This window comes from Lathyrus oleraceus, chromosome 4 (genome assembly GCF_024323335.1).
Source record: "Lathyrus oleraceus cultivar Zhongwan6 chromosome 4, CAAS_Psat_ZW6_1.0, whole genome shotgun sequence".
NCBI classification, from domain to species: Eukaryota; Viridiplantae; Streptophyta; class Magnoliopsida; order Fabales; family Fabaceae; genus Lathyrus; species Lathyrus oleraceus.
In genome coordinates this window covers 145104892-145113471 of record NC_066582.1, presented here as the reverse complement: position 1 = coordinate 145113471, position 8580 = coordinate 145104892, and positions in this window count along the sequence as shown.

Here is an 8580-nt window from a genome sequence, read left to right as displayed (position 1 = left end):
TTGCAAGAACTCCACGTTCTCCAAAATTCTAGCTCGGCGGACTTCAATCGCAAGACGCTTGAACCCTAACCTTCCTTCACAATCCTCTGGTTACCGTTACTTGTTTAAACGAACCCACCGTTCTCCAAACCTTTCACTCGGCTGAATCTATGAAGCAAAGATTAGTGCAAAAACCCCTCATTCTTGAAGGACAAAACCCCAATGGTTTTATTCAAGAAAAACCCACTCAAAGCCTCTACCCAAACTAAGATTACACAATCCTATTTGGACGTTATCACCACATCAATGCATAATGATCAACAAAAATTGTTATGTGTAGTTGTTGAGAAATGCAGTAAAGAATGAAAATGAAGAAGACTTTAGTGTATATCTTTCACTTTTTTTTGTTGTTTTTGTTGAAGAAGAGACTCTAGAATATTTATATGATGCATGGACAAAGTAACTGACATAACAGAATAATTTTGCAAAAGTGCACAGCAGAAAATTGAGTGCCAACAATTACCACTCGACCTGTTCACACAGGTCAATCGACCTGTTGAGACCCGAGGCAAAAGCTACTCAAATGAAGCAGGCGATGAGTCGACTCAAACAGGGTTTTTCCAGAGTTAAGTCGACCTATGACTCGACCTGTTCAGACCCGTGGCAATCATGGTTTAAATGAAATAGGCAATGAGTCAACGCAATCATGTGGATGAGTCGACTCATTTGGTTTTCCCAGGATTGAGTCGACCTATGACTCGACCTGCTATGACCCGAGAGTTTCACAGACTGGGATATGTATGAATGAGTCGACCGCTCCAAGATGTGAGTCGACTCAAAGTTCTTAGACTGTCAAAAAATGATTTTTGAGACGTATTTTGATCATTTGAAACCATTCTTTTATGAACCTAAGGTTCTAACGATGATCAAGTGCATTATTCAAGTCCATGAGATGCTCCTATAGGCATAGACACATTTCACTTATATTTTGAGCATGTTGGAGGATGAATGCATTTTATGATACGTTGACACCGTCCAAAGCACACGTTATGAGCAACTAGGAAGGTTTGACATCATTAAAATAAGGACTAGGAATCTTTGCCCTCACATACTCCCCCTTTTTTATGATGATAAATCGTTGCACAACCGCGTACTTTGATAGACATCCTCCCCCTGATTTTATGCATGCCTTCAAACATTATGCTATTTTAAATCTGCTATTGTGTTTCCATTGCTTCTCCCCCTTTAACAACATCAAAAAGAAAAAAATGATACGGTCAACGGGAAACAAAGATATTCATAAGCACTTAGTCAACTACTTTGCAACAGATAAACATTAACAACCATGCATATAACATGAAGTCAATGTAAGAATTATAGGCATAAATATTGCACGGAGCAAAAGAAAATAAGTAAATAACATTGTCACATTTGTTTAGCATAAACTTTAAGACAAATAACTAAATATAGTAACATGCATGTTAAATATGATACCTAAGAAAGTTCAAGCATAATTCAAACATAGAAATTGATCAAATTTAGATCAAACCATAAAATGAACATCAAGAATTTCATTACATAGAACACGTATATAAATACATAATTGATCAGGATAGTTAAAATAGATAGGAACGATATTACCTCTAATAGTGGTAGACGATGAGTGCCCTCACATAGCCCACACTTATAAATCAAGGAATAGACATACATAGATATAGAAGCATCATATATAAATTTAAAAGTGATCCAAGATATCTAGAACACCAAGTTCCCTACGAATGTGGAAGAAAGGCTCTGTCGCAAGTGGTTTTGTGAAAATATCGGCAAGTTGATTTTTGCTATCAACGTACTCGAAGACAACATCACCTTTCTCAACATGATCCCTAAGGAAGTGATGTCGAATTTCAATATGTTTAGTGCGTGAATATAGTATACGATTTTTGGTTAAATTGATGGAGCTTGTGTTGTCACAAAAAATGGGAATACGTTCAAGTTGAACATTGAAGTCGAGTAATTGTTATTTGAGCCACAAAATTTGAGCACAACAATTACCGGTTGCAACGTATTCCACCTCGGCCATTGATAAAGCAACTAAAACTTGTTTTTTGTTGTGCCAACTCACTAAGGAATTTGAATAAAAATGATAAGTGCCACTACTGCTTTTGCTATCCGATTTGCAACCGGAAAAGTCGGAATCAGAGTAGTCAACCAAAGAGCAATCACTTCCCTTAGAAAACCAAAGTCCATACTTTGAGGTACCACAGAGGTATCTAAGTATGCGTTTGACGGCTTTTAAATGTGACTCTTTGGGGCATGATTGATACCTAGCACACATACATACACTAAACATAATATCTGGTCGAGATGCGGTAAGATAGAGGAGGGAACCAATCATACCTCTATACCTTTTTATATCTACGGCCTTACCATTTTCATCCCGATCCATATTAACTGCAGTGGGCATTGGAGTGTCGATTACTTTGGATTTTGCCATATCGAAGCGCTTGAGTAACTCATTGCAATACTTAGTTTGGCTCACAAAAGTTCCTTCTTCAAGTTGCTTGATTTGAAGTCCGAGGAAGTAATTTAGCTCCCCCATCATGATCATTTCAAATTCTCCCTGCATCAACTTAGAGAATTCCTTGACCAAATTTATGTTAGTAGATCCAAAAATAATGTCATCTACATAGACTTGAACTAAAATAGAGTGTTTTCCTTGACGCCTAATAAAAACAGTTGTATCAACCTTCCCTCTTGAGAATCCTTGTTTTAGTAGAAATTTGCTAAGACGCTCATAGCATTCCCTATGGGATTGTTTGAGACCGTACAAAGCATTCTTAAGCTTATAAACATAGTTAGGATGCTCATGGTTTTCAAAATCGGGAGGTTGAGATATATATACCTCTTCATTAATGTAACCGTTAAGGAAAGCGCTCTTAACATCCATTTGAAATAATTTGAAATTTTGAGAACAAGTATAGGCAAGCAAGAGGCGTATAGCCTCGAGTCGAGTGACCGGAGCATAAGTTTCCTCATAGTCGATGCCTTCCTCTTGGTTATACCCTTGAGCAACAAGGTGAGCCTTGTTGCGAGTTATAACTCCGTTTTCGTCTAACTTGTTCCTAAACACCCATTTAGTACCGATTACTCGATGGTCTCGCGGAGGGGGAACAAGATCCCACACCTCATTTCTTTTGAACTGAGTAAGTTCCTCTTGCATTGCTAAACACCAATGTTCATTGAGTAATGCATCTTTGGAGTTTTTAGGCTCAATTTGAGAGACGAAAGCGAAATGATAACAAAAGTTACTTATCTTTGATTGTGTGGTAACTCCCTTTGAAATATCTCCTAGAATATTATCGATGGGATGATCCTTAGAATATTTTCATTCCAAAGGAAGATCATTGTTATTAATCGAATGATCCCCCTCTTTCTTTTCAGATATGTGATTCGGCTCCTCCTCAGCTTTTTCCAGATGGGGTTCAACACTCTTTTCTTCTTGATCTCTTATTATGTCTTCCGAAGGAACACCTGCACCATCAACAATAATACCTTCTCCGACAATTTTCGAATAAGATTCATCAAAGGAAATATGCACGGATTCTTCAACGATAAGTAACCTTTTGTTGTATACTCTATATGCTTTACTAGATTGAGAGTATCCAAGGAAGATACCTTAATCGATTTTTGAGTCAAATTTACCAAGGTTTTCTTTACCATTATTTAATACAAATCATTTACATCTGAAGACATGAAGATGTGAAACACTAGGCTTCCTTCCCTTTAGAAATTCATAAGGAGTTTTATTTAGAATAGAACGAATAAGTATCCTATTCAATACATAACAAGCCGTATTTATGGCATCTGCACAAAAATATTTAGGAAGGCCATTATACGTTCCACTACTCCATTTTGTTGTGGAGTTCTTGGAGCAGAAAAATTATGATCAATGCCATTTGTTTCACAAAATTCTCAAAGAGGTGGTTTTCAAATTCACCTCCGTGATCACTTCGGATAGTAACTATGCTAGTGTTCAATTTGTTTTGAGAAATCTTGGCAAACTTTTCAAAAGTGGAAAAAGTGTCACTTTTACTTGCTAAGAAGATGGTCCAACAAAATCTATAGTAGTCATCTACTATAACAAAACCATAGTAATTTCTACCTAGACTTTTAATTCTAGATGGCCCAAAGAGGTCCATATGGAGAAGTTCAAGGGGTCTCGTTGTGGAAACAATATTTTTAGATTTAAAAGAGATTCTTGTTTGCTTTCCCATTTGGCACACATCACATAAGTAATCTTTTGAAATTTTGATTTTGGGAAGACCAACTACTAGATCTTTTGCAATAACTTTATTTAGCAAGTCAAAGTTGACATGCGCTAATCGCCTATGCCAAAGCCAAGAGTCTTCACTCATGGAGACGAGACATTTAGAGCTAGTCAAATATACTTAATTCAAGTCAAGCATGTATACATTATTTGCCCTTCAACCCTTAAGCATATCATTCTTTTTATCATTATGTTCAATCATGCAACAATCTTTTGAAAACGATACTTTATATCCTTTGTCACATAATTGGCTAATACTAATGAGATTGTGCTTAAGGCCTTCAACTAAAAGGACGTATGAGATAGTAGTAGATGAGGGATTACCTACACTACCTTTTACGAGTATAGCTCCCTTGTTATTATCACCGTAGGTTACAAACCCTCTTCTTAGCCACAAAGTCAAAGAATAAGGAAATATCACCCGTGATGTGTCTTGAGCATCCATTATCGAGAACCCATGTTCTCTCCGTATCCTCAAGACATTCCACCTGCAAATTAAACAAGGGAATGAGGTACCCAATTTTCATTGGGTCTTGGTGTGTGAGTGAAACTTTGGTTGCATTTGGACAACCATTAAAAAATTCCTTTAGGAACCAAAAATCTCCTAAATCGGCATTTAGCAATAGTATGTCCCCTCTTGCAACAATATAGACAATTTAAGTTCAGATGAGAATCGCTTTTGCTAACTTGATCCTTTACCACATAAGTGTACTTTTGATAAGGATTATTCATGTTACTTCTAAAACGTGATTGATCAATAGCAAAGGTAACTTTAGATTGTAAAGCCTTGTCTAACTTAGCTTGAAGAGTTCTAACCTCTCTTTTCCAAATGTGACAAGTTTCACATCCATAGCATCTAAACCAAAATCCCTTATCATTTTCAGTTTTGCCTTTAGTAGCCTCTATCATAGATTTCTTAAGAGTTTCTAATTCCTTTTAGGAATCAGAAACCTTCTTTTCTAAATAACAGAAAATTTTCTTATTTGAGGCTAAGCGTTTAAAAGCTTCCTCTCATTATGTAGAGTACTAAAGGCAATTTGCAAATCAAAATAAGACATTTTATCAACATGATCATATTTAGAATGACTTACATTCTTTTTCTTCTTTTGATGAGTCGTAAAACAAAGATTGACATTTTCTTCTTCGTCACTTGAGTTATCATTGTTGGAGGACTCACTATCGCTCTCCCATGTAATGTATGCTCTTCTAGCTTTGCTAGATTTGTTTCCTTTGTCTTTCTTCAACAGGGGACAGTCCGGCTAATAGTGACCGACCTTTCTGCAATTGAAGCATGATTCTTTTGACTTAGTTGTCTTACCTTCCTCTCGATTAGGGAATTTTGATTATCTTCTATAGTTGACAAGATTTTTATCCAAATGTTGAACTTAATTCTTTCTAAGGTATCAATTATACCTCCTTACGAACAGCCCCATGTCTTCATTCGAATCTTTATCATCATCACTTGATTCACTCTCACACATGTCATTGGTGGATGACTTAGATCTTGAAGCCTTTAAATAGGTAGACTTCCTTTCAGTGTCCTTAGCTTTCTCCTTCTTTTCCTTCTTTTGAATCTTCTCATGTTTCTCAAGGTTCATGAGCTCTTGCTCATGCTCTTGAAGCTTACCAAACAATGTTGTCATGTCCAATGTTCTTAGATCATTGGCTTCCTTAATCGCGGTGACCTTTGGTTGCCAATCCCTGTTAAGACATCTTAGGATTTTGTTAGTAGCAACATCATTAGGGATAGTTCTATCAAGAGCATTTAACCGATTGATTAGTTGAGAAAATCGCTTTTGCATATCGGCAATGGTTTCAGCATACTTCATATGAAAAAGGTCAAATTCTGGAGTTAAATTGTTGATTCTAGCTAGTTTGACATCATTGGTTCCCTCATGGGTAATTTGCAATGAGTCCCACATAGCTTTAGCACTAGTACAATGGGAAACCCTATAATACTCATCAACACCTAAGGCGGCGAAGATCATATTTCTAGCTTTCCAATTATAGTTATACTTTTTCTCATCTTCTTCATTCCATTGTGCTTCAGGATTACGTATAACAACACCATCCGCATTGGTCATGGTTATTTCCATAAGACCATCTTGGATGACTTTCCATACCTTCCTATCAATAGAGTTGATATGGATACACATACAATCTTTCCAATAACAATAGTTTTCACCAGTAAAAATATGCGCTATATTGTACACCCCTTTAGGATCGTTACTAATTTTCTAAAAAGTTATATGCAAAGCACTAGATGAACCGGCGCTCGTGATACCACTTGTTAGACGATAGTACCGATCTAGAAGGGGGTTGAATAGATCAGTATTTAAAATTTAGCGCTTTTTAAAAATGTTTTCAAAGGTTGCGAAAGCTCCCTAGACCACAATTGTCTAAACGATCCGTTAATGGAAAGATCAGATATGCGTGAAACCAAATGGAATAACTAAGATAGAGATAATTAACCACTATCTAAATCAATTGATTAATTACTCCAATCCTTGATATAGTTACCACTAATGATGAGGTAACACAATAAGAGAACAAGTAAAATATTGATAGACTTGTGTGAGGTTAATTTTATCAAACACTTGGTGTGCACTTCACACCAAGTCTCAATTTCACTCAAATTGAATGTGCAGAATTTTACTTAGTTGAAATCAAAGTGATTGCACCAATTTATCGAACAACTTCTATGCACAACAATTAAGTGGGATTAATTTTACTATTAAATTCACACAAGACTCAATTAATGCAAAATTTAAAGAGTTAAGCGAAAGAGAGAACAACACCAGATTTATTTAGGCAGTTCCCCTTTCGTCCTCGCTTAGGGTACGTCTGCCCCCAATTCCAAAACTAGAATTGAGATATTTATTATCAAGTTGCAAAGTTAATACAAGATAAGAAATGATCACCACCAACCAACCCCAAGTGTTGTTGCAGATCCTATTCACTTCTCTCCCCTTGATTCGAGTTGAACTAAGTCCTTCAAGCGTTCCGAACAAACCTTCAGTTGTAGCTACCTTATTGCAAGAACTCCACGTTCTCCAAAACTCTAACTCGGCTGATTTCGATCGGATCTGCGTGAAACCTCCGGTTGTAGCTACCTTATTGCAAGAACTCCATGTTCTTCAAAATTATAGCTCGTCTGACTTCAATCGCAAGACACTTGAACCCTAACATTCCTTCACAATCCTCCGGTTACCATTACTTGTTTAAACGAACCCACCGTTCTTCAAACCTTTCACTCGGCTAAATCTATGAAGCAAAGATTAGTACAAAAACCTTCAATTCTTGGAGGATAAAACCCCAATGGTTTTATTCAAGAAAAACCCACTCAAAGCCTCTACCCAAACTAAGATTACACAATCCTATTTGGATGTTATCACCACAAATGTAGAATGATCAACAAAAATCGTTATGTGTAGTTGTTGAGAAATGCAATGAAGAATGAAGATGAAGAGGACTTTAGTGTATATATTTCACTTTTCTTGTTGTTTTTGTTGAAGAAGAGACTCTAGAATATTTATATGATGCATGAACAAAGTAACAGACATAACAGAATAATTTTGCAAAAATGCACAGCAGAAAATTGAGTGCCAACAACAACCACTCGACCTGTTCACACAGGTCACTCGACTTGTTCAGACCAGAGGCAAAAACTACTCAAATGAAGCAGGCGATGTGTCGACTCAAACAGGGGATGAGTTGACTCAAAAGGATTTTTCCAGAGTTGAGTCGACCTATGTCTGGACACCCGTGGAAATCATGGTTTAAATGAAACAGGCAATGAATCGACGCAATCATATGGATGAGTCGACTCATTTGGTTTTTCCAGGATTTAGTCGATCTATGACTCAACCTGTTCAGACCTGAGAGTTTCACAGACTGGGATATGTATGAATGAGTCGACCGCTCCAAGATGTGAGTCGACACAAAGTTCTTAGACTGTCAAAAAATGATTTTTGAGACGTATTTTTTGATCATTTGAAACCATTCTTTTATGAACCTAAGGTACTAACGATGATCAAGTGCATTATTCAAGTCAATGAGATGCTCATATATGCATGGACACATTTCACTTATATTTTGAGCATGTTGGAGGATGAATGCATTTTATGATATGGTGACACCGTCCAAAGCACATGTTATGAGCAACTAGAAAGGTTTGACATCATTAAAGTAAGGACTAGGAATCTTTTCCCTCACAACATGCATGTGTATTTAGCACATGCGCCCATGCATCTGGCGCATGCATGTGCTTGTGT